Raw genomic sequence first — 27,725 nt, 5'->3', positions numbered from 1 at the left:
CTTAATGAACTAACACAAGAAGAGCAATTAGAGAATTCATTAATTATACTCTAAGTTCACTTTCATTGTTAATTCTAATCCTTTATTTGGGCTAATGACTTCAGCTTTTCTTATAATAATTTGTGCCTATCAGTGAATGATAACATCTTCAAATTTCCATAATTGTGTAAAATTCAAACTATATGTGTAGCTCTAAATTGGACCTAAAGTAGCTTCTAAGGGTACATAAGACACTTCAAGATAACATAAATGAGGAGAAAAACAAAAGTAAGAACATAACATGGAGTAAAGAATAAGGCTAATATAAAAATACAAACTACAAAGTCTTATACACTTGTTTCAGGTTCTATTTTATAAGCGGGAATAGCTCAGATAGCTCAGCCAATATGTTCACCCATTAACAATGCACAGGCGTTTGTTTAGTCCTACAATTAAACATGTGCCACAGTAGATCCACTCTAACTCAATAGTTTGCTAATTGTTTGTTATTCTTGCATAACATGCTGTCCTGTATTCTTTAATCATCTATTACAAAAAAAAAACAACAAAAAAAACAGAAATTCCTTCAGTGAATAGAACATAATGAAAAATGCATTTTTATTCCCTTTATGAACTCTGGCCAGCTTCTAAGAAAGGGTAATAAGATTTTGCACAGCTCAACTCTAAGTCTTGCTCCTGAACCAATAAATATGCACTCATTTGCATACTCTCTTTCCATCCTTCTTGAGCAAGCCACACTGACACAAGAGCCTCCTTGCTAGGCACGGAAACTGTTTCAAGATGTTTCAAGCCGAGAAAGGGCCACCTGCATGCATTATGGTTAAGACTTTAAGTTATCTTACTGCTCAAGTCTTCCTGAAAAAAGTTCAAAAGGTGTTCATCTGAATCATTCATGCTTTTGTTATCCGTGACCTAAAGCAATATGGTAGCTTTTTTGTGTGGGGGCTGGTGGCGGGGCAGAGATTGAACTTTTATTTTAAAAACATTTGTATGCTCCAATATTTCAATAATATATGGATTTTTATTATATTCTAAAGTTGTACTTGATATTACATATGAGCTAAGTTCTAACATGAAGTATTATAAAAAGGATACAATATTTTAAAAATCTACCATTTTGATAAAAAAGAAACCCATATATGAAAATATAATTTCACATAATTGTAAGATTTTTATCTTGTGCATTTTTGTTTGATTACATAAAGTGGGAAAAGATACAGCTTAATTTACTTCTAAGCTGATATAAAATACCTAACTAAACTAGAAAACAATTACAGTAGCATAATTTTATTTGCATCTATGAGTATTATTTTTGTGATTTCAGAGCCAGAAAATGCATGACACAGGAGAAGATACACCCTCATCTGTTCAGTGAGAGATGTGCAAATCAACATCAACACAGAACTGCTGAAGAAAAAAAAATGTGTGTGTATGTGTATATATATGTATATGTGTGCGTGTGTGTGTATACATATATATATATATATATATATATTTACATATATAGTATGGGCTATTTCACCTTTGCAAGCTGGGAGCCATTAAGTAATGGCTCCCACCACTCCCCCACCCCCTTCAGTAAAACACATCCTGAACATTGGGCCCATGTTTTCAAGAAGAATGTGCCCCACTGCCCCTTGGAAACTCCATTTCATTTACTTGGTTCAGTTAGTTAATGACGGTCCATTTTGACTCAAATATCCAGTTCCCTTTCATCAATCATGTCTTTCTGGACTGTCAGTTTTAGGGCAAGGATTACAAAGCCCTTCCATGCAGATATCCGCAGAGAAAGACCCAGACCCACATCCCCATTTAGGATTGCTTAGGGACTCGTTTCTTCCACTTCCTTCCAAATGCAAAGAATGAGCTATGTGAAAGGGGAAAACCCCACTGGAAAATGAATGTTGGTGACTCAAGTGTTAATCTAGAAAGTCTTATGATTTGGTGCTGGAAAAGGGCATTGTAATAAGATGGTTCTTTATACCATGCAAACCAGGGGAATACAAAACACTGTCAACCATGGAAATAAGATTTAATTTGGAATCACAACACATAGGGTTTTTTCCACTTTAAATTCTTTTTATTCAATCATATTTGTTATAAATATTCAATAGAAATCCAGTTTCTCAAGACTGAAATGGTCTTTAATGAAGCAAGCCATGTGTGGCTTTTCAGGCGAGCATTTTCATGCTTGGTTAATTGTAAGGATGTTCATATTCCTTTCCCAAAAAATATTAATTGTGATTCTGCTTAGGTCTCTGAAAAGCAACTTATTCACTGGAGATGTGAGGAGCCATCCACACATCACAATTCTATAGACATCAAATGCATGAAGCATTTCGGATCTGCTTTAAGACTGAGGCAGACTTTCCATCTGGACACAGCCGACCATCCATGTGTCATTACGATGAATTCAGCACTTCCCTGGAAGCTGGAAGGGTCAAATTCAACTTCAGCTCTGCCGCTTGCTGCTTAACTTGCTGTTTAAACTTGGGCAAGCTGCCATCCCACACGAGGCCGAAGGTGTCGGTTTTTAAAATACAGAAATTGGGTTCCATGAGGGATTATCAATATACTGCTGGTCGGCCAAATTCCATCTGCTACTTGCCTTTGTAAATAAAGTTTTATTGAAACACGAACATGCCCATTAGTTTACTCTTGTCTATGACTACAAGGGCAAAGCTGAATAGTTGTTACAGAGACCAGGCTCACAAAGCCTAGGTTATTTACTATCTGCCCATTTACAGAGTAAGTTTGCCAGCCCTGGACTGCTTAATTTTTTGAGTTCTTTCTAATTCTAGAATTCTTTATATAGTTTATGAAACCCCTAATGTTTATATATTAATTATTTCAATACCCGGTCTTTACTGAGTTCCTCCTATGAAGCATACATCAAGGTATATGTGTGATACATTAACTAAACTTTGTAACAGTATCTTAAATAGGATTTCAATGACTAACGGCTCTTGGAAATATCCAAGGTAACATTTGGGGGCAAATGTCTTATGATTTGATTATCATCGGTAAATAGAGCATATCTTTTTTTCTACTAACAATGTTTAAGAAGTTAAAAAAAAATCAAGAAAACCCCGTATGGCACTAGAGACTTATTGCATTAAGACATCATCTTAACAGATTGTTTAGTTTTGGTAATATAATTTGACATCTAAACATAAGCTGAGAGGGATCTCCCTCAAAACCTTTGATAATATGATTCATTGTCAAATGTTTGTTTTGCCTATCTGGCACTCATTAATTAATTCTTTTTAATATAGCTTGGATTTACTGATTTTGAAAAAGAGAATTATTCTTATTGATGTTGCTAAAATATCCAGGTGGCTTGAATTTCACCAACTAGATAGTTTAATCTAGCACATTTGTGTAGCCCTAATCAAATCTTTACTAACAGATGTGAGAAGCCCAGTACTGGAGCTAATGTTTGTGTCTCAATGATAATTAAATTAGCTTAATAAGGAAAATAAATGAACAATAATCACCAAAGTTTTTCCCTAAACCTGTGTTATAGTCTTAAAAACATTTTTTCCCCTATGGAGGCTTTTGGTAATAAAACACAAATTGAGGGATTTTAATTAAAAGAAAATTTTTTTTCAAGAACTGGTCATGTACTAAATTGCTTATAATCAAATAATCAAGTAGCATTTCTTTTATCATAAGAGCAAAACCTATAATTAAGCCAAAATTCAAATTTGTTTTCAAAGGTTGAATAATCTTTTGTTTTGGCCAATAGTATGTGGATTTTTTTTTTAAGTATTATCTCTTTGTAGTATTTTCTAATGGATAGGAAACACCTTTCTCAGGTTGAATGATTATTTCCACATAGAATTATTTCCTGCTTACAACAGTGCTCCACTAATGTAATGGCTCAGTGAATTGGCTTTATAATTCATTAATCATAGCTCACATTGAGCTTTTGGCTCCAGGTGACAGTGCCCACCACAGGCCAAATAACTTCTCATTTAAAGGCAATTTGTACAAATAGGGAAGGTGAGAATTCTCACAGTCCCAGAGGGATTGAAGAGGTTTTAAAAACCAAGATAAGGCATTTTTATGGAAGGCAGGTTGATGGAAGAAAGGTGGCCATTGGAGGATGAGGCAGAAGGCTTTCAAGGGAGGCCCTGGAGCTGCCGCCATGGGGAAGGCCATGTTGCAGCTGCTGATCAGAGCACATTGGATGGTGTTTCCGTGTGAACATGAAGACAATGCTGCCTCTGTTCCTGTGACGCTGCGCTCTGACCTTGCTGGAGGCGAAGTGGTGTCAGCTGTGCTTACAGGACGGTCAGTGGTGGTGGAAAAGAGGCCAGTGTGACCTGTGAAGGACTGGGCCCCTCTCACTCAACCCGAGTGCCTGCAGGTGTGGCCACCTTTATTTGTGTATTCTACTGTATTTATTTATTTGCCTGGCTAATTAGCTCTGTGCCACATTCCTAAGCTAGATGTGTCCCTTTGTGAAAGAAAGTGAGAGGGAGAGAGAAAGACTGAGGTGGGAGAGAAAGAGAGGAAAGCAAGCAAGCAAGAAGAAAGAGAAAGAGAAAGGAAGAGGAAAGAGGGAAGGAAGGAAGGAAGGAAGGAAGGAAGGAAGGAAGGAAGGAAGGAAGGAAAGAAGGAAGGGAAAAGAAAGAGAAGGAAAGAAGGAGCCTTCTAATTTTATTTCATTTCTCCAATAAATGTTCCTATGTTAAGACTTTAGACAAAGATTAGAAATATGATTTGACAGAAAATGTATGGATGTGTTGTTCTATTGCATTGTGAGTAAAGTATCCATGGCAATATACAAATAATACAGCTCCTACCCCTATTCTCTGTTCTTACTTCCATGTGTTGTCTTAACTTTTTAAATTTCAAGATAATGTTGCGCTTATTTATTCTTCCATGAGGAGGCCTAGGATTTAGCTTGATTAGAAAAGCTGTGGAAAATGAATGTGCTAATTACTTTAAATCAAATTGAAAATAAATTTTATCCTGTTTCATGCAAAACATAGTGTATTTGACTGTTAGTTCATTCAACTAATAAAACCGATTAAGTCTATAAGTGATTGGGCACTTAATAAGCCAGCCCCTGTCCTAATGCTTTCTTTATCTCATGTAATTCACATCATGAAGCGATGGGAAGATCTCAAGTGACGCATTAGCCAGAAGAAGAAATCAAGCCTGCTATCAAGACTGACGCTGGGAGAATTTCTCCAGGGCACTTAGGTGAGGGTCTACGTTTAACTTTCCATGGCTATGGACTCCACCTCCACCAAAGCACAAGCACTCAGGCAAGTTCGCAGTTTTAGCATGAAACACACTTTGGGGGCATGATCACGTGACTCACATTGAGTCACTAGAAGTTGTGTTAACATGTCTGGTATACAAATTTAAACATAAATATTCCTTCAATCTGAGAAATTTATATAACTAATTAATTTAAAATATTTGAACTATTTGTATGGGAACAAGAGCTTCTGGCTTACAGAATTCCCAATATATAGGGCAGAGCAATGCATTTAGAAGATGACATGAAGTATCAAAAGTATTGCAAACCAAATCAGTAGGACAATTGGGAAAAACTGAATAAGGTCTATAGATTAGGTAATAGTGCTATATTGATTCTAAGTTCCTGATTTTGATTTTTGTACTGCAGCTATGAAAGACAATGTCCTTATATGGGGGAACTACAACACTAAAATATTTAGGGGTAAAAGGATATAATGCCTACAATTTATTCTCAGATGGTTCAAGAAAAAAAATGTACCCATTGATCTATTACTCATTTGAGAGAGGGAGAGTACACTAAAGCTACTGTGGTAAAATGTGAACATTTTGGAAATTTGGTTGAAGGGTATATAGAAGCTCTTTGTCTTATCTTTGCAGCTTTTTCATATGCCTGAAATTATTTCAAAATTAAAATGTAATGATAAAAAAAGAAACTTTAGAATAAGCGAGGCTCTGGGCTGGCCTGATTTCGGAAGGCATAGTGCCAGAGGTATCAGTAAAATGCCAGGGTGTTTTGAGACTGCCATGGCAGAGAATGTTTCTCTCAACATGTTTGGAGCTTGGTTTCTGGAGGCCAACATGATCATTGAATCTTGGTGGCTAAAATATTGTTCATTTGCCAGCAATTTATTTGACTGGCTGCTGGAAAATGTTTCACTAAACAAGGAGTGCCAACAACAAAAAAAGGCACACTACCTTTGCATTAAATACTCCAAGTGTAATAATATGTGTCAACATGTATATTGTTTTCCTTATAGACAAGTGTTTTTGTATGCTGAATTTTCAGTTATCAATACCAAATATTAAAATATTCCTATGCGCGGTGGCTCACACCTGTAATCCCAGCACTTTGGGAGGCTGAGGTGGGCAGATCACTTGAGGTCAGGAGTTCAAGACCAGCCTGACCAACATGGCGAAACCTCGTCTCTACTAAAAATACAAAAAATTAGCCAGGCATAGCGGCGGGTGCCTGTAATCCCATCTACTCGGGAGGCTGACGCAGGAGAATCATTTGAAACTGGGAGGCGGAGGTTGCAGTGAGCTGAGATCACAGCACTGCACTCCAGCCTGGGTGACAAGAGTGAAACTCCATCTCAGAAAGAAAAAAATACATATATTCCTATAAATGTAGATGGTTCACAAACACCCTGGATAAGATTAAGAAGCACCTTCATGAAAGTATATTTTATACTCAAGGGGAGATAACAGAAACAGGGAAAGTAACTTCAGAACTAAACTAAGAATATAGAAGAACCATAAAATTTAAGAACAAATAAGAATATGAGACTGGAAGAAGGTAATATATTTCAATTCTTAATGTATTGAGTGCTTAATGCTTTTTAAGGTTGCCCTCTGTGCTTGACACAGGATTTTCACTAGCGCCAGTAAATTAAAAAAATAAATAAATAAACAGAGGGAATTTAAATGTCAAATGTTTCTCCTGACTTTGCTTGGACATTAAGTACTTGACATTTAGGAAGTAGGAGAGGCCCTGGACTTAGTCTATGGACCCAAAGCCAGTTCTAGTTCCAGATCTGCAACATATGGGGAGTCACCAAATGGCTGCCCTTCTCCAGTTATGTTTCCCTATCTATAAAATGAGGAGGTTAGTGTACATTTATGATAACTTATGGCTATTACACTCTGACCAAAAACACTATATGAGCTTCCCTTGTTAGACAGAGGACATAAATTCCAAGGGGAACATTCAGATTATTCTGGAAAAGCAATTAAATGCAATTTTATTGCATGTAATATTGCTTGAAAATATTGAGCCTACAGGCTAGAAGTCAGTTTTGGATTATGTGGACAGTGTTGTTTTCATGAGTTTTTTTTAACAAGAGAAGTTGACATGCAAGCAAATCATATGTATATTTTTCTTTTTAGGTTGAGTGTTTAACTAAAAGGTAACCCATTTATCTACATTTTAAAATAATTTTTTTTGTACTAGAGACATCCTTAGTGAGTTTGGTGGTTCCTTCTTTTTTCCCCTCCTCCCAAGAAGAATTTATATCTGGAGAAGTCACTCAAATGTCAATCTTTTGCATACTACTTTCAATATTTTTCCACCTGTACTATTATTTATTTAACTTTTTTTTCCACACTGACTCATTTTTTTAAACCTTAAGTGCCTACCCCAACCTCATGCATACCAGTGGTATATGCATTTCACCCTTCGGGAAAATATGCCATAAGGGTTGTCAGTGATAATGAAATATTTCTAATTTGCCAAAGCTTCTGCATATATTAGTTTATCTAATCCTTACAACTTCCAATTTTACAGATGAGAAAATGGAGACTGAAAGAGATTAAATGATTTGTTCTAATTACACAGCTAATTAGTGATTAACTAGAATTTACGTTCAAATCTTCTAACTCCACATCCCATGATCTCCTTGCCACATTAACAACATTATGGATTGTAAGATTCATGTTTCTTTTCCCTTCTTGAAAGTATTTTCCATTTTGACTGTGTTCCCTATCCCTAGTTTTGGGGAAATGGGGAATGTGTGGATTTCAAATAAAATATCCAGGGTTATATACTATATGTTTGTCATATATTATTCTATAACTATGCTATATACTCTATGATAAGTAGTATGTATTATATAATATATATTATTTGATTTAAAGACAGAAAGTTCTGATATCTTGGTTTGATTTTTGCTACCCAAACACTCACAAGCAGAAGAGTTGTTCTTTAGCTGTTATAAATTGAGCTTATTTCCTTGTGAATTCAAGCAAACATGAAATCCTCTGCTTTTAGTGAAAGAAATCAGATAAGTTGCTGATTGGAATGAGCTACTCCGGTTTTCATTTATTTATTTTTAGCGTTCATTGCCTCGGTTGGTGAGTGCATCTTGGTTGAAAGGAGTTAAAAATACAGTCAAAGAGATTTTCTTTCCTCCTTTCTTCCTGTGGATCATGACCTTTGCTTTTTTCAACTTCCTCAATTTAGATTCAGTAAATTGTCATAGAGTGCCACAACACCTGCTTTGGTACTTGAGAAATTGACTTTTCCTGCAAATTACCCTGACCAGTGACCTTGTCTTGGCTACCAAAGAGTTTGGAGAAGGAGGGAGGCTGTATGTGTGGCCGTGCCCCAGCGCATGATTGGTATTTAGCTCTTTGAAGTTCAGTTATCTATTTAATGTACAGGCATTCTGAAACAAATGCCACATTATAATCATCAACCGGAAAACCCAACTATCGCTTCTTAGAGAAATAATATTTGATCTTATGAGGGATGGACTGTGGTATAATTTAAGAACTTCCAATGATAATTTTCTTAAAGAAGGGGACATTTGGTAGATTTGTCTTTTTGCTGTGAGGGACTATCTCGGTTAGGTGTCAGTGTAATTATGTGAGAGTGATAGGACGGAGGATAGAGACAGTCAGCAGTCAGCGTTTGGTGTTTGGTGTCTTTCAAAGGTGTTTCTTTTGCAGGAAAATTTAAGATCCATGCCTCCTGCCACACAAGCATTGGAAGAGATCAAAGGCCACCCCTGGAAGCTCAAGAGGTAAAATTATATTTTTATCCTCTAGCTTTGATTTTTGGCAGCTTACCGCATTTTTTAAAAAATTAATTGCTCTGTCCAGCCAGCAGGTGTTAGCCCTCAAGTGTGGGCCCAAGGGCCGGCTGCTGGGCAGGCAACTTAAAGGCCCCATAACTCACCACAACCTTGAGCTCCCTCAGATTGGTCCAGGAGAAAGTTCTAAAAGTACTTCAAGGCCAGATGACATGGGAACCTGTGTCCCTGTCAAATATCAAAGAAAAACAGTTAGACTGTAAAAATGTAAACTTTATAAAGCATGCACTTAATTTTGACAAGCTTTTAGTATCGAGTTGCAGATTTTAGGCAATAAGGCAGCTTTGGCTAAAATTGGCCGTAGGAAGCAGAACCTGAAAGCTCGTTTAGAATTATATGGGGAGACCCTGACTCATTTTTTTTCCACATCTGTTCAGTTTAATTTAGACAAGATGAAAAGTTTGATGCACAGCTTAAGGAGTCAAATCTCCTTTTTTACCTGTGATTCTCAAAACTCCCAAGATTTTTCTTGCTTTTCATAAAGTTGCATGAAGGTTAACTTTCATTTTGTAATTGATTAGAACACTGTTAAAATAGTGTTTCAAAATTGTTATGCTGTAAATGAAAACACAAGGGTTGGGCTTTTTTTTTCTTTTTTTCCTCTTTAAACATCTGAAAGAGCAGGGCTTAATAAAATATTTGACCTCATACTGAGTCGGCTTAGAATGTCTCTAGAAAGCCTTGTTTCATCAGGGCCATCTGTGCCCTGTACATGGCTGTGGAGTTATGAAAGCTATGGCACAGAGAACGTCCAACCGTCATTGTCGTGATGAAGAGACTGGTATTGAAGGATCTTGTATAGCTTTAGTGTGTCTCTGGGTGTATAGATGCCTTGTGGATGTGTCAGCTTGTTAGGTTACAACAAAGTACTAATGAGTTTGCAATAGTTGGTATGCCAGGCAGTTACTTTTAATTTATCTCACCAATGACTGCTCTCTCATTTCAATCCATCAGGGAAGGACCAGGAGAGTCCATGGGGGGCATGGGCAAATATCAAAACCTAAGTTTTCTACTAAGTAAATACCTCCGATTCACATCTCACTGGTTCTGGGGAAGCAGAGCAACCACTCTGTATAAAACAGCAAACTGAGAAAGATATATAGGTCATCAAGGCCACCTGCTTGCTTGGTGGCCCCTCAAGTTGTCTTCTGCTCAGAAGTTCTGAGAATTGATAAAAGTGATCATCGGAAGTGCCCAGTCCAGCTCAGGCCAGTCCATATTGCAGCCAAGTAAACTATTTTTAAGGGTTCTTGGGGTTTTGAAAAATATTCTGACTGGTGGGTGGGTGTGGTGGCTCACACCTGCAATCCCAGCACTTTGGGAGGCCAAGGCAGGCAGATCACCTGAGGTCAGGAGTTTGAGATCAGCCTGGCCTACACGGTGAAACCCCATCTCTACTAAAAATACAAAAATTAGCCAGGTGTAGTGGCACATGCCTGTAATCCCAGCTACTTGGGAGGCTGAGGCAGGAGAACTGCTTGAACCCAGGAGGTGGAGGATGCAGTGAGCCGAGATCACGCCACTGCACTCCAGCCTGGGTGACAGAGCAAAACTCCATCTCAAAGAGAAAAAAAAAAAAGAAAAGAAAAAAGAAAAATATTTGACTGGAGGGTTAGCTGTATTCCTTACTTTCTCTTTCTTCCCACCCCACCACTCCAAAAAACACTGGCTCAGTGACTAGGCCGCTGATAGCACAATGTGCTTTCTCACATGGAGAGGAGGCAAAGCTTCAGCATGTGAACTGTATTCTCCACAACATATGGTGGGGAAAACAGACAGTGGGAAGGGGAGTGATTTGTGACTGTTCATCCCAAAGCGCGTTCTATTGTGTTGCCAAAAATGATAGACTTAAATAAATTGCTCTTTTTGGAATTTATACTCGTGCCTTATTCTCATTTTTTTAAAATGAAGAAGAAAATCCTCATGTCCATGTAGAAATTCCCATTTATTTATGTGGTTCCCTGGCCTGCCCCCTCCTCCCCCTGACTTCCTTACCCCAGCAGAGCTGAAGGTATTTTGAATATGGAAACTGCGTGTCCCCTTGCAGTCAAGATGAACAAGAAAAGGAGGTGACATAAAAGGGGAGAGAAAGCAATTAGTGTGGAATCCTAAACTCCAGATTCTTCTCAGAAATTTTTATGGCTTTTCTTAGGCAGCCGAGGAGAGGCTGGATTTACTTAGAGAAACTATTAAGCCTGGTGCAAATTAATTTTTGTTGGACTACAGCTTCTTTTTTAATTTTGTCAATTGCAGCGCCTATTGTTGTGAAAAAATTAGTACCTTAAAGCTGTCTAAACATAAATCTCATCTTCAATTTGTTAGCATTCAGCTGTGGTAAGAATAATTAGATGAAGTGTTTTTTAAGTATTATTTACAAATATGCTTGCAAAAGAATGATTGAAACAGGCATTTTCTTTAATGGGTTTAAAGACAGACAAATGAAATTAATCAGGAGAGTCTTGCCGTTCTTAATTTTATGGTTTGTGGCTGGGGGAGAGCAGCTTGCCACATCTCTGACACAGAGCAGTACTATGTGAGCACATCGCAGTGCCCTGCAGAGAAGGAAGAGGCGAATTAGGTCAGGATAAGATTTAGGATGCCTGTGGATCCCAGAGACAGCATGGAAATGATCCAGGGGTCACAGTGGACCAGACACAGAGTCACATATATAACCCTGGGTATAGATAAAGAAGCGAGGGGGTGGAGAGACACGCAGTACAAGACTATAAAACTCCAAGTTTGGAATAAAACATCTGAGTTAAGTGTAAAACCCTAACAGTGGGCTGTTCTGTTTCTACCAATGAGGAGTGATGTGAGATACATCAAAGCAGAACTACAAAATTTACAGCAGGTTGAAAACCATCAGACAGGAGGAGGAACAGCAGCGGAGCAGTGCAGAGATGCAGGGCATAGGCTGGTTTAGGCTTCTCTAGAGACCAAGAAATGTCCTTCCTGGGAGAGCCATTGCCAATGCAGATGTCAGAACTTGGGCAGAGGACATGATCGCTTGTGCCAATTGGGTTAGCCTCTTCACCTTGATGTCCACAGGTGGGCTTTGCCCATCTTTCCAATTAGTCCCGCACACTTCCTCTCTCTTCTGTGCTCCAGCCAAACTAGACTGGTCCCTGTTCCCCCAAAACCAGACTGGCTGGAAAAAGCATCTTCCCACCCATCTCCAAGTGTACAAATTGTTCTAATGGCCACTCCTTGCATGAAGCCTTTTCTAAACTCCCTAGCCAGATTTTATCATTCATTTGAAATTCCCTCCTACACCATAACTTTGAAGCTTCCTTTACTTTTTGCCTTCTAGACCTTGCATACCGAACATTTCCATGGCAAGAACTGACTTGTGACAAGTGCTTTGCATGCATTATTTAATTTTATTCCCCCAGCCATTATTCCTATCTTACAGATGAAGAAATCGAGGCACAGGGAAGTTAAGTAATTCTCTCCAAATAACACTGGTGAAATCAGCCAGGATTCAAACCATAAGCAAGTCAGCAAATGCCCGAGCTCTTAATCATAGCAACTTTACTATGTAAGAAATTGCCGTGACAAATTTGCAGCCTACCTTCTAACCGTGTGTGGAATACCCTGTGGCAGGCATCTTGAGTATCAACCTTCTCCTTTCTCATAGTCCATTCAGCATGCTACAATAAATACCTTAGACTGGGTAATTTATGAACAATAAAAATGTATTGCTCACAGTTCTTGAGTCTGGAAAGTTCCAAATCGAGGCTCTAGCAGATTCAGTGTCTGGTGAGAGGCCGTCCCTCATAGACAGTGTCTTCTATGTGTCCTCGAATGATGGAAGGGACAAGGTTCTCCGGGGCTTCTTTTATAGGAGCCTTAGTCCCATTCACAGGGTACAGCCCTTATGACCTTATTACCTCCAAAGGCCCCACCTTTTAATACCATCACCTTGGTGATTAGGTTTCAACATACAAATTTCAGGAAGACACATTTAGACCATAGCACCTTTGGTTTTTTTTTTTAATTTATTTTTATTTTTATTTATTTATTTATTTAGACAGAGTCTCACTCTGTCACTGAGGTTGGAGTGCAGTGATGTGGTCTCAGCTCACTGCAACTTCTGCCTCCCAGGTTCAAGCAATTCTTCTGCCTCGGTCTCCCAAGTACCTGGGACTACAGGCACCCAGCACCATGTCTGGCTAATTTTTGTATTTTTGGTAGAGTCAGGGTTTCACCATGTTGGCCAGGCCGGTCTCGAACTCCTGATTTCCAGTGATCTGCCTGCCTCAGCCTCCCAAAGTGCTGGGATTACAGGCGTGAGCCACTGCGCCCGGCCACACCCTTGGTTTTATTTGGCAAGCTCTTTTCCTTGTCCTGTTCCTGATGTTCTTGTTTACTGTAGTGAACTGAATACCATCCCCCTCAAAATGTTTGTTCGCATGGAATATCAGAATGTGATGAGAATGGGTCTTTGAAGATGGAATTAGATACGATGAGGTCATACAAGTTGGGGTGGGCCCTATGACTAGGAGAGGCCACACAGAGAGACACAGGGAGAAGGCCTTGTGACAATGGAGGCAGAGATTAGAATGGGGTAGCCACATGCCTAGGGATGCCAAGGATTGCCAGGAACCCTCAAAAACTAGGAAGGGGCAAGCAAGGATTCTTCCCTGGAGCCTTCAGAGGGAGCTCGGCTGTGCTGATGTCTTGGTCTCTAACTTTCACCTCCAGAACTAGAAGACAATAAATTTCCATTGTCTTATGCCACCCAGTTTGTGGTATTTTGTTATGGCAGCCCTAGGAAAGGTATACACTTGCTTTTTAACCTTGTGATCCCATTGAATCATTGTTAGTTGCCTTAATCTTCTTTCTCAAAGAAATAGGACAAACATTTATTGAAATAAAATTAAATTTCTGCAAAAGCATCACAAGAAAATGGCTAGATTTTTCACTTAATTTAGATTTCATTTTTCACCTAATTTAGATTTTTCACTTAATTTTGACTTGAATTACGGAGCATGTGACCTATGTGAGACTCACTGTAGTGAAGCCTGGCATGGGACTCGACCAGTGTCTTTACACTTTAGAGTAACCCAAACTGGGTGCCACGAGAGGCCAGTGTGACTGCCAGCATGGAGTGGTGTGGCCTGCATTTCAAGAACAGACAGACAGTGGTTTCAAAAACCTTGAACCCAAAAGTTATAGGTGTAAAGTGCCCCAGATTCATGCTGGTTTGTAATCAGTTGCTTCTTGCCAGGGCAACTCTACCTGGTGCTGTGGGCCTGCATCAGCCTGGGTTAGCATTTCACCCATATTTGACTCTCTGCCTAGGATGGTAAGAGCTTTGTACTTGTCTCCTCCCCTTTCCACTGTTTTCAGGGCAGCTGGGCCCTTCTCACTTACCTCTTCATCACTTAGCATGATTCTTCCCACAGAGTAGCCTCTCCAAAAACTTTGTTAAATCAGATTTCCAGGAGGAAGGAAAAAAGATATTCCTCTTCTGTCCTGGAAAATATGTAATGCATTTGAGATGGAAGACATTTAGAATAAACATGCATCCTAGGGAACATCAAAAGGGAAGTTGTGGGCTGTGTCCAGCACAGTCCTGCCTGGCCACTCATCAGACAGGTGACAGGCCCTGAAACCCCTCTGGTCTTCAACATCCTCTCCTATAAAGTGAAAGTTTGTAAAATGTGGTCTCAAAGGGCATTCCTAGTTCTGAATGCTAAGACAAAACTAACCAACCTTTTTCTAATAGAATCTTATGTAAACTTTTCAGTTGGATATGGGTTTTTTTGTTTTGTTTTGTTTTACCATTTGAATTATTTAACTTTTCCCATCAAGCATAGGCAGCTGATGCCCCAAAGGATCTGAATCATGTTTACACAAACATGAAGCAAATTTTTATAATTTTGGGTAAATGTAGCATTTCAAAATTGGGAAATATTTTCCTTTTGGTGAGTAAAAAGATTTTTATTCTCAGTCCTGCATCATAAATTAGGTGATGACTATAATCCAGTGCAGAGATTCAGAAGATGCTCAGAGGATATTGAATAATAGCTTTTCAATTACATTAGGGAAATCCCCAGGGTTGAGAAAACTTGAACTTAGCTGAGTTTGGATTTTGGACATTTATTTGACCATATTTATTGTAAACAAATCAAGATAATGCAAATTAATTATTCCCTTATGAAGTTTTGTTGTTTAAACAAAAAGGAAACATTTCTTTCTAAATAAATGACCTGTCACCACTTTGTACAAGTCTCTTCTTTGCAACCCATCCTATACTCCGTTGCAGGATTCATCTTTCTAAGGTACTTCCTTCTGTGAGTTACTTCTTCCCCCACTGACCATTAGGAGCTCTCCCTCCTTGCCAACTAAAGTCCCGGTCTCACCTGTCCTTTCTCTTGGGCCCTCTTTTTTTACCATGTCCTTCTAAAGCCCTCTTATTAGTGGTGACCCTAGAAGCATTTCCATTCATTGTCCCTCAGAATAAAGTGGAGACCCACCTGCTTTTCCTCCTTTCTCTTCCTTGGCTGAAATCTCTTTCCCCTTCTACATCTCTGGCCTACTTCATAGGGCCAACTGAGTCCAAAAATAACTGAAGCAGTAGCATGTCTTTACCACCCACTTAGTACCTCCTCATCTTCTCATCTCTAGGTCTGGCCTCCTCAACTGGATTGGAAGCTCCTTGAAGGCATAGGCTGAGTCTTCTTGACCCCAGCAGTTGCCTTAGTCAGAGGTGATGGGCAACAGATACTTCCTGAGAATGAACAGGAAAGCCAGACCTTGACTTAGGTGGGGGAAATCGTTTATCCATGCCATAATGTCTTGGATCTGTTGGGCATTTCCCTATACCATTTCCCCAACTAGGCCAAGGTCTGGCTCTCCTATTCATTCTCAGGAATTACCTGTTGCCCATCACCTCTGAATAAGGCAAATTTTGGAGTCAAGAAGACTTATCCTCTGCCTTCAAGAAGATTCGAATCCAGTTGAGGAGGCTAGACCTAGTGATGAAAAGATGAGGAAGTGCTAAGTGGGTAGTAAAGACATGTTACTGCTTCAGTTATTTTGGGAGTCATTACTGAGCACCTCAATTAACTCAGGATCATACGCTCACTCTCAAGTAAGGATCAACTCCTTACTCTCAAACATTTCCTTTCTTACCATGATTTTATAAAAGATATCTCCTATTTTAATGTATTATTTGCTTCACTCTCCTCTTTAGTAGATTCCGTATTTGAATCTCTTAAATCTGCACAACAACCTAACTAAACTTCCACATCTCCAAGAGAAAGCCCTATGACTAGTTAGTTCCTCTATGCTGTCTGCCACTTGTGGAACTATTCAGGCAGATGGTTGAGATTCAGGTCCAAGGAATTTTTTCATCATGTGAGACTTTTTTGTGCCTGAGAAAAATTCAGCTATGAAGCACTTTGTCTGTAATTTAGGGTCAGAAGAGGTGTCATCTCATTTCATTATGACATGTTCCTCAAAATGGTTCCCATGTTTCAGCATGCTACACATGTGAAGGCAGGTAGGGAAAACACTGCAGGGCTTGGCCTCCATTGCACAGAAGGAATCTGAAATTCAAAAAAGATGCCATTTCTCCAGCTTGGGTCCAGATGAGGATTCAGAATATAACTCAAGACTTTCAAAAGATGATTCATGGGTTGGAGGAATTACAGCATGGTATTTTTGAAGCGGGTGGAGAAGCAGTAAATTCCCATCATCTCATTGATTCCAAACTAGTATTCTCATGTTTGGAACCTGGAAACATGATAGCAGGTAAATTATTCTCTTTTTAGATGATAGGGAAGAAAGCCTTCTGAAAATATTAATTTTCAATATTTTCAGTAAAAGACAATTATTTATTTCACAGTGGGAAAACAAATATAGCAATTGCTCAGTATAAATTTTTAGTAGAGCCTATGTTATACTCTGATTTTTATAGTACCATTTCCCTTTCTGTAAAACTGGAATAAGGTTATTTGCCTTACTTACAAGATTCCTTGTAGGATCAAATAGGATAACAGGCAAGGAATTACTTAAGAAAGTATAAAGAACTCTAAATATAAGAGAGCATTGTTTTTATTTAGTAAGCATTTTAAACAGTCTTAATGATTGAAGAGCTCTTTAAAAGAATTTGCTGAGTATTTATCTCCATCCCTCACATCTAAGTTTGCTTTATTTTGGCTGTATTTGTTTTCCTTCTGTGCAACCTGCATCTTTGAAATTATTATTGAAAGCAAAACATTTATTCTCTTTAAAAATAAAGATAAGTGAGAACTTCAGCTTCTAGAAAGATGAAGCAGATGTACTTTTCCCTATTTTTTCTTCTAAATACAACTAAAAATCCTGAGCATTATATACAAAACAAATATCAGAAGGCTCTGAAAGGTGGATGGGGAGGGAGGAAGATGGGCCAGGAGCCAGGAGACCTGAAGAACCCCACAATGATGAGCCATATGGATTTTCTTTTTGACTTATGTATCCCAGACTGAGTGCTGGAAAAGCTAGCAACCTAGAAATGCAAATGGATACAGACAAAAAAGCCTTAGCAAAAACCTGCTCTCTCTAGCAAATGGACAAGGCAAAGGGTGGCCTACCAAGAAAGAACACTTTTGGTGACCAATCACTCTGCTACAGCATCACAGAAAACATGGAAGTCCAGGTTTACCACTTGGCCTTTGCTGTCATGGATGGGGATGGGGCCCGTTCCCACCAGGCTGTAAGGAAACACCCAAAATCCACCCCCATCCCCACTGGAGTGGTATCAGAGATGGCTATGTAGCTGGGACTTTCATCCCTGCCAGGTGATAAGGAGCTCCCCCACCCCCAATCCCACCATGTCCATGTGAAATCAGTGAAGGCCATATGGGAAGCCTGAACATTAGCCCCCACTTAAGAGTAATGAAATGCCCCTATTCCCTAACTCCACTGGAGTGGTATCAGAGGGGACCTGAAGAATCAGGAATTGGAGACCACCCCACCCTGGGGTGTCAATAGTGGCCTAATGAGGAATGAGAACTCTCACACACACTAGCGCTAACAAGGAACCTCTCCCCTTCAAGTTGGGTATCAACAGAGGCCAAGAGGGAAATGGATTTCCACCCCTACCTGGCCAATAGGAGGTGAGGCCCTCTCTTCAAAGTGGCTCATCATTCCAAGAATCAGGATGATCTCAAACTGAGTGAAAAAAGTCAATTACATGCCTACACTGAGATGACAAAGATATTCAAATTATCTGACTAAGATTATAAAGCAGCCATGATGAGAATGTTTTGCTGAGCGATTATGAACAACATGAAATGAATAAAAAAATAGAGTCTTGGCCAAGCAATACAAAATAAATATAAAGAAAAACCAGATGGGAATTTCATAACTAAAAATATAATAACAAATTTTAAACTCTATAGGTAAGCACAAAAGCAAAATGAAGGGAAGAGAGGAAAGAATCAATGGATTTGAAGACAGAACAATAGGATTACCTGACCTGAACAATGGAGAAAAATTAGACAGAAAATAAATGAGCATAGCTTCAGAGTCCTATGGAACATTGATAAAAGATAATATTTGTGCCACTGGAATTCCAGAAAGACAAGAAAAAGAGAGTGAAGTTAAAAAAAAAAAAGTACTGGAAAAGTGACTGACTGAAAACGTCCCAAATTTGGCTAAACACATAAATTTTATGATCAAGAAACATAGTGAACTCAAAACAGAAGGGGCCCAAAGAAATCTACATCAAGACACATCATAGTCACATTTCTTAAAAATAAAGATAGATTTTAAAATCCTGAAGGCAATGAGAGAGAAACAACACCTTACCTATAGGAGGAAAACAATGCTAGTGGCAATGAAATTCTTAACAGAGACCACGGAGACCAGAAGGAAGTGGCATAACCTTGTTCACCTGCTGAAAGAAAATAACTGTCAACATAGAATCCTATATCCAGAAAAAATATTCCTCAGGAACGAAGGGAAAATCCAAACATTTTCAGATGGAGAAAAACTAAGAGAATTTGTTGCCAGCAGACCTACCCTAAAAGAATAGCTAACAGAAGTTTTCTAAACAGAAAGAAAATGATAAAGGACTCTTAGACTATCAGCAAGAAGGAAAGATTATGAAAAGCAAAAATATGGGAGACTTCATTTCTCTTTTTGAGTCTTTTAAATTATGTTTGATGATTGGAGCAAAAATTGTAATACTGTCTAATGTGGTCCCAAATATACTAAAGGAAATATTTAACACAATTTTATTATACGGGGAAGGATAAATGGACATAAAGGGAAATAATGTTTCTACACGTCACTTAAACTAGTAAAAAGATCACACAGGTAGACTGATAAGTTATGTGTATATAATATAATATTTGGAGCAACCACTTAAACAGCCATAAAAAGAGATATATTAAAAACACTTCAGATAAATCAAAATGGAATTCCAAAAAATGTTCAAGTGAAACACAGGAAGTCAGGAAACAGAAAACAAAAATGAAAAACAGTGGGAGAATCAGAAATAAAATAAAACAAAGGGCAAATGTAATGCCTAATAAGCCAATAATAATTTTAAATGTAAATGGTGTACATACACCAATTAAAAGACCTAGACATTGGCAAAGTAGATTAAAAAATATCACCCAAGTATATTTTGTCCATAAGAAATTTTCTTCAAATATAACAAAGTACATAAGTTGAAAGTAAAATGATGGAAAAAGATATCTTATGCAAATATTAATCAAAGAAAATCAGAGTGAAGAAAATTACCAGTGACAGAGAGCAACATTGTATAACAATGAAAAAGTCAATCTACTAAAAAGACATAGTAATCCTAAATGCGTACGCAGCAAACAATAGAGCTGCAATATGTAAAGTAAAAGTTTATAGAATTGAAAGGAGAACTAGGCAAATCCGTAATTGTCATTGGACATTAACACCTCTCTCAATAATTTATAAAACAACTAGGCAGAAAATTAGCAAGGATATAGAAGAATTCAACAACACCATCATCTGTCAGGATCTAATAAATATTTAAAAAACATTTCATAAAACATTAGCAGAATTCCCATTCTTTTCAAGTGCCCATGGAACATATGCCAAAATAGACTACATTCTGGACCATAAAACAAACAAATTTAAAAGATTGAAATCAAACAGAAGGTGTTCTCTGAACAGTAGAGATCAATAACAGAGAAATGAGAAGAAAAATCTCTAAATACATGGAAACAAAATACACATTTCCAAATCATCCATGGGTCAAAATGGATATCTTATGGGAAGTCAACAAATACATAGGACTAAATAACAGAAAAATACAGTGTATCAAAATTTGTGGGATACAGATGAAGTAGAACCAAGAGGGAAATTTCTAGTACTAAATGCCTACTTTAGAAGAGTCTCAAATCACACTTTGGGAGGCTGAGGCAAATGGATCACCTGAGGTCAGGAGTTTGAGACCAGCCTGACCAATATGGTGAAACACCACCTCTATTAAAAATACAAAAATTAGCTGGGCATAGTGGCGTGAGACTGTAGTCCCAGTTACTCGGGAGGCTGAGACAGGAGAATTGCTTGAACCCGGAGGTGGAGGTTGCAGTGAGCCAAGATGGTACCAACCACTGCACTCCATCCTGGGCAACAGAGTGAGACTCCGTCTCAAAAAAAAAGAAGAGTCTCAAATCAATAATCTAAGCTTCCATCTCAAGGACCTAGAAGAAGAGCAAAATAAACCCAAAGCAAGCAATGACAAGAATAGAAATCAATGAAATTGAAAACAGAAAAACAATAGAGAAAAATCAATGAGACAAGGAGCTGACTCTCTAAGAGATAAATAAAACTGACAAACTTATAGCAAGGTTGACAAAGAGAAAGAGAAGACACAAATTCCCAGTATCAGGAATGAAACATGGAATATAGCTCTACAGAACCTGAAAACATCTAAAGGGTAGTAAGGGAATACAGCAACAACATTGCATACATAAATGTCACAATTCAGATGAAACAGACCAATTACTTGAAAAAACAAACATACTACAACTTGCCCAATATGAAATAGATAATTTAAACAGCCCTGTAACTATTAAGGAAATTGAACTCATAATTTTAAAATTCCCAAAAGAGAAATCTCCAACCCAGATAGTTTCACTGGAAAATTCTGCCAAATGTTTTAAGTATTAACATCAATTCTACACAATATCTTTTAAATGATAGAAAAGAATGAAATGCTTCCCAATTTATTTTACAGAGCTAATATTAATCATATGGCAAAACCAAAGACAGTACAAAAAAAAATGAAAACTATAGACTAACATTCTTCATGAGTAGAGATGCAAAAATCCTTAATAAAATATTGACAAATAGAATTCAGCAACATGTAAAAAGAATTATACACCATGATCAAATGGAAATAATTTCAAGGACACAAGGCAGGTTCACTATTTGAATGTCAATCAATGTAATTTATTATGACAGAAAAATCAATTGATTATATTAGTTGAGGCAGAAAAAGCATTTCACAAAATTCAACACCCATTAATGATAAAAACAAAAATCTCAGAAAAATAGAAATCAAGGAGACATCTTCAACTTAATAATAGCATCAGTAAAAAAAATTTACAGCTATTATATTTAATGGTGAAAGACTGAATGCAAGTCAAGGATGTCCACTTTCTCTGCTCTTATTCAACATAGTGTTGGAATTGCTAGCCAGTGGAATAAGGCAAGAAAAGAAAAACAAAAGGCATACAAATTGGGAAAAATAAAATAAAACAGTCCCTATTTGCAGGTGACATAATTGTCTACATAGAAAATTTCAAGGAATCTACAAAAAAAAACTCCTAGAACTAATAAAGGAGTTCAGCAAGTTTACAGGATACCAGATAAATATGGAAAAATCCATTATAGTTCTATATATCAGCAATGAACAACAGCAAAATTAACAATACAATGCCATTTACTTCCATTTCAAAAAATAAAATACTGAATTGTTAATCTAATAAAATATGTACAGGACTTGTATACTTAAAGCTACACAATGCTGATGAAAAAAATCAAAGGTCTATATAAATGGTATGACATATTCTATGTTATATGTTTCATGAATTGAAAGACTCACCACAACAAACATGCCAATTCTACCCAAATTGATATACAGATTTATCATAATTCATATTAAAATCTCAGCAGGACTTTTATAGCTATAGAAAAGATTATTCTAAAATCTATATGTAAAGGCACAGAGGCTACAACAGCTAACAAATCTGAAAGAGAAAAAATAATTTGGAAGAATCAATGTACTAGATATCAAGACTGTTTATCTAGCTACCATAGTCAAGACTGTCATATATGCAGAGGGATAGATGCATAAATCAATGGAACAGTATGGAGAACCAAGAAATAGGCCCACACAAATATACTCAATTGATTTTTGACAAAGGTGAAAAAGCCAATTCAATGGATGAAAGACAGCCTTTTCAATGAAGGGTACTACGGCAACTGGATAACCATAGGGGGAAAGTAATCTTGAGCTAACCCTCACACCTTATCCAAAAGTTAACTCAAAATGGATCACTAACTTAAGTATAAAAGATAAAACCAGGTCAGACATGGTAGCTCATGCCTATAATCTTGACACTTTAGGAGGCCAAGGCAAGAGAATTTCTTGAGCCCAGAAGTTTGAGACTAGCCTGGACAACATAGGGAAACACCACCTTTACCCCCCAAAAAAATCTAAAAAAATTAGCTGTATGTGGTGCTGCACACCTATGGTCCCAGCTACTCAGGAGGCTGATGTGGGAGAATTGCTTGAGCCCAGGAGGTGGAGGCTGCAGTGGGCTGTGATCATGCCGCTGCACTCTAGCCTAGGCAACAGAGCAAGACCCTGTCTCAAAAATTAAAAATGTAAAACTAAAAATCAAAATGGATTTTGAGGGGTTTTTTCTTAGGGAAAAAACTGAGAAAATCTTCAGAATTTAAGGTAGGTAAAGTTATTAGATTTGTCACCAAAATCACATTCCATAAAAGAAAAATTTGATAAGTTATACTTCATCCAATTAAAAACATTTGCTCTGCAAAAGATCATGTTCAAAGAATAAAAGACAAGCTACAGAGTGGGAGAAAATATTTGCAAACCACATATCTGACAAAGGACTAATATCTTGAATATATAAAGTACTCTCAAAACTCAACGGTGGGAAAGCTAGCAATCAAAATAGAAAATGGGCAAAAGGCATGAACAGACTTCACTGAAGAGGATATACAGATGGAAAATGCTAAAATTAAAATATTACAACACCAAATGCTGGAGATGATGTGGAGAAATTGGGTCACTCATACATTGCTGATGGGAATGCTAAATGGTACAACCATTCGACCATTCTGAAAAACCATTTGGCAGTTGCTTATAAAAGGAAACACACACTACCATCTTCAGCAATTACACTTCTGAGAATTTACACCAGAGAAATAAAAATGTAGATTCACACTAAAACCTGCCAGTGAATGTTTATAGCAGTTTTATTTGTAATAGGCAAAAGATGAAAACGACCCAGATATTCTTCAACAGGTAAACTGTGGTTCATCCATTTCGTGGACTATTACTTGGCAATAAAAAGAAATGAACTCATAAAACACAACAATCCAGATGAATTGCCAGAGAATTGTGTTTAGTGAAAAAATCCAGTCCCAAGAGATTACATACTCTATGATTTCCCTTGGGTAACACTCTTGATGACAAAATTATAAAAGTAGAGACCAGTTGAGTAGTTCCCAAGGGTTAAGGAGGGGTGGAATGTGAGGGAGATGGGTGTGGCTATAGAAGGGCAACGTGAGGGACCCTTGCAGTGATAAAAATGTTCTGTATCTTGACTTTATCAATGTCAATATCCTGTTTATGAAATCGTACTATAGTTTTGCAAACTGTTCTCATTGGGGGGAATTGGGTGAAGGGTACAAGATATCTATATGACTTTTTACAATTTCATTTGAATCTAGAATTATCTCAAAATTAAAAGTTTAAAAATACAGGAAAAGGCTGATAAAGCTGTAAGACAAAAGAATGATATTTGAGTAATAAACCAATTAAAACCTAACGACTTTAAAAAATAAAAGGAAGCATCAGAGAAGAAATCATGAAAACAGAGGAGATCGAAACACTAATAATAATATTCCATTTCAGATGTTCTTTGAGTGTCCACGACTTGCTAGGAGTCATTATATTTTAGCTATTAGGACTCATTAATCACAAAATATTGCTACCCCTTCTGTTCTTTTTACTTTACTTCCCATCCCAATGGCCTGCTGTGATTGCTATAAACACTTCTGAGTTATTAAATCTATAGATGTTATTGTAAGAACATGAAGACTTGTACAGCACAATGAACAATTATATTTATAGGCAGTATTTACCCTAAGTAGAAATAAAATCTGAGGAAAAACATACTTCAAAGTGACTGGGCGTGGTGGCTCACACCTATAATCCCAGCACTTTGGAAAGCTGAGGCAGGGAGATCATGAGGTCAGGAGATCGAGACCAACCTGGCTAACAGGGTGAAACCCCGTCTCTACTAAAAATACAAAAAAAATTAGCCGGGCATGGTGGCGCCCGCCTGTAGTCCCAGCTACTTGGGAGGCTAAGGCAGGAGAATCACTTGAAGCCGGGAGGCAGAGGTTGCAGTGAGCCGAGATCGCGCCACTGCACTCCAGCCTGGGCGACAGAGTGAGACTTCCTCTCAATAAATACATACATACATACATACATACATGCATACATACATACATAAAAATAAAAATACTTCAAAACATTGAAAGATAATAATTCTGATGTAGCTGATTATGATACACTGAAGTGAAGCTTTTATCGCCCTCCTCACATCCAGAAGTAGAATTACTGTTCCCTTCTGTTAAATCCATATGGCCTCTATGACTGCTTCAACCAACAAAGGGATGTCATGCCATCATTTATCTGCATTGGCATTCCTTCCAACTGACGAAATTCTGAGAGCTGTCTAATGAACTAAAGCTGCATTTGCCTGAAGAAGACAACAAAGTTACTAACTGGTTGGAAAATAATTATGTGTTTGGTAGGATAAGAAGTGACTTTCCCAATGGTGTTGCTGTCCCATCACCTGTATTGTTTCTGCCAGATCTGTGGCCTATATACAAGAACATGGGGAATGGATTCCACATGTGTGGATACATACATACAAAACAACAGAGAAGCATAGGACAAAAAATGGGAAAATGTAATAGGGAAGTTTCATGTCAGTGTATATCGAATCACGGAAGAATTTCAAAAAGAGCAGTGCTACATAGAAAATGGATGGGAACATATTTTCTGAGGACCCATGCCCTAAAAAGGAAAAAGCAGCTATTGATCAAGATATAAGCCTTCAAAATATTGTCAATGATCATGAACGTCAGCCAGCTTTTATGGACTACCTCCGAAATTAATTGCCCATAACCTATCCCTGTAATGCACTTTTGCATATGTCAAATTTTCTTTGTAGTTTTTTGGGAAAAGAGGTTGTGTTATTTTCTTGTTGCCCCCCACCACTATTTTAAATTGTTGGCATTGTATTTTACAATTCACTATGCAATGTATTTCATCCTGGCATTATTTCCAATACTGGAGGTATAAACTCTATAAAGATTTTTAGAGTTCTACTTTGCTTTGTACAATTTTTGCAAATTTGACTCCATGAAAGTGCATCATCATGATACTGACCTTGTGTGTAAGCATTACGTATGTGTGCAAAAACATTAAAACTTCCTCAACAAACGAAGAGTTGTCTTTTTTTGTACATCTGCATTTGTGAAAGATGAAATTTATCCATGTCTCAGCTCTTTAGACGGCTGCATATGCGGTAGTGATTCCTTGTGGTTTTTGATCTTGTCAAAGACTTAGGTTGTTTGTCAAGGTATTTCAGATGACTGCAGTTACAAAGCTGGGTGTAATTGGGTTTTTACATTTTCCTTTTGACCTATTCCTTTATGAATATGGTTCATCTGCTCGCAACTGTTATATCCATGTGACTGTCTTTAGTACTCGAGTATTTATGCTTCCAAAAATATATGTTATTATTGACTATTTTACTGTTTAAAGTGATGTATAAAGTATTGTCATGTTTTATATTTTTCTCAAATCCCCTTTTAAAAATGTAAATGAATATCTTTTAAAGAAATGTTTATTTTTCTGAATTATATTTCTGGAATTTTGATCTTTCAGGATTCCAATATTTGGGATTATGGAGTTTGGAGTGATATCTTCCAGGATTATGGCCCAAACTTGGTGTAAAGGGATTGAGAGAGTAACATCCCAAGAGCAGTGGTCCCCAGTTCAAACTTATTAATTCACTCATTCAACAAATGCTCACCTATCTTAAGAAAGAGACAGGCCCTGAGAGTTGAAGCAGAGGGCAAGGCAGGTACATGTCCTAATTGCTTGGAACATACAACTTGTGAGGAGACCAACATCAACCCATCAACCCCAGGTGTAAATGTAAAATCCTACCTGTGGGAAGTGTCTCTGACTAGAGATAGCCTGTGTCACACAAGCCACAGTGTCTGAGGCGGCCAGAGAGGCAGAAGCACTGAAGACTTCCCTCAAAATAACCATTGCATGTGGCCCGTGGGTGCATGAGCAGACTGCTGGGACCAGAAATTGGATTGCAGTAGACCGAGGACTAAGTAGAAAGGGGAAAAATGGAGACAATGAGTTGGGATATCTCTTTTTTTTTCTTTTTTTGAGACCGAGTTTTTTGCTCTTGTTGCCCAGGCTGGAGTGCAGTGGCGTGATCTCAGCTCACTGCAACCTCCACCTCCCAGGTTCAAGCGATTATCCTGCCTCAGCCTCCTGAGTTGCTGGGATTACAGGCACCCGCTACCATGCCCAGCTAATTTTTTGTATTTTTAATAGAGATAGGTTTTCATTATGTTGGCCAGGCTGGTCTCGAACTCCTGAACTCCTGGCGGTAATCCACCCGCCTCAGCCTCCCAAGGGACATCTCTTAAAGAGGTTTGGTTGTTGAGAGAGAGGGGATGGTAGCTGGTTGGGGGGTGGGAATTCAGGAAGGATTATTTTTATTCCATGAGATTTGCACATATTTAAAACTCAATAGACAGGATCCATTTGAGAAATTGTTGAATATATGAGAAGAAATGGATATTAGTCAATAGTGTGCATTTGCTCAGAGGACAGGAGGAAGAGGGACTCAAAAGCACATGGGTAGGACAGCCTTTTAAACAGGAGGAGAGATGGCTTTAATTATTGTAAAACAGAAAAGGAGGTGAGAGGACAGAACAGATGTGGGTACACTTATATGTGTGGATTGTGAGAAATGGGTAATTCTCAGCTGAAGGTGTCTACTTTTTCTGTGAAGTAAGAGAAGTAGCATGGTGAGGGTTCAGGGGTATTTGCAGTTGGAAATTTGCAATCTTACCTGAGTGACAGAAGTCACTCCAGCTATTTAAACAGAGATAATTTAATATAAAGAATTGTTAGCAAGACCAAAGCTTATTAACTAGATAACTGAGAGATATAAAAAGATCATTCTAAGGCATCAGACAGCCATGAACTATTCCTTTGAAGGGATAGACCAGAATTTATCCCACCATTATTTAATGGTTGAACATTTTGGTGATTTCTGATTTCTCACTGTTCTACATGAG

The 27,725-nt window shown here is 37.9% G+C and overlaps 1 protein-coding gene across 1 annotated transcript in view; it reads left to right on the top strand.

The window, feature by feature from the left end:
* The window catches only part of LOC129465521 (uncharacterized), a 198,263-nt gene that overhangs the window by 147,899 nt on the left and 22,639 nt on the right, over nt 1–27,725 (top strand). Inside the window, exons 2-3 of the mRNA XM_063625845.1 lie at nt 5,122–5,214; nt 8,944–9,017. The gene's annotated coding sequence lies outside the window, so the exon portion shown is untranslated. The remainder of the gene's footprint in view (nt 1–5,121; nt 5,215–8,943; nt 9,018–27,725) is intronic.

Source organism: Symphalangus syndactylus, chromosome 2, assembly GCF_028878055.3.
Source record: "Symphalangus syndactylus isolate Jambi chromosome 2, NHGRI_mSymSyn1-v2.1_pri, whole genome shotgun sequence".
Taxonomy (NCBI): Eukaryota; Metazoa; Chordata; class Mammalia; order Primates; family Hylobatidae; genus Symphalangus; species Symphalangus syndactylus.
Note: the sequence above shows the minus strand (reverse complement) of the source record. Positions and strands in the feature narration are given on the sequence as shown.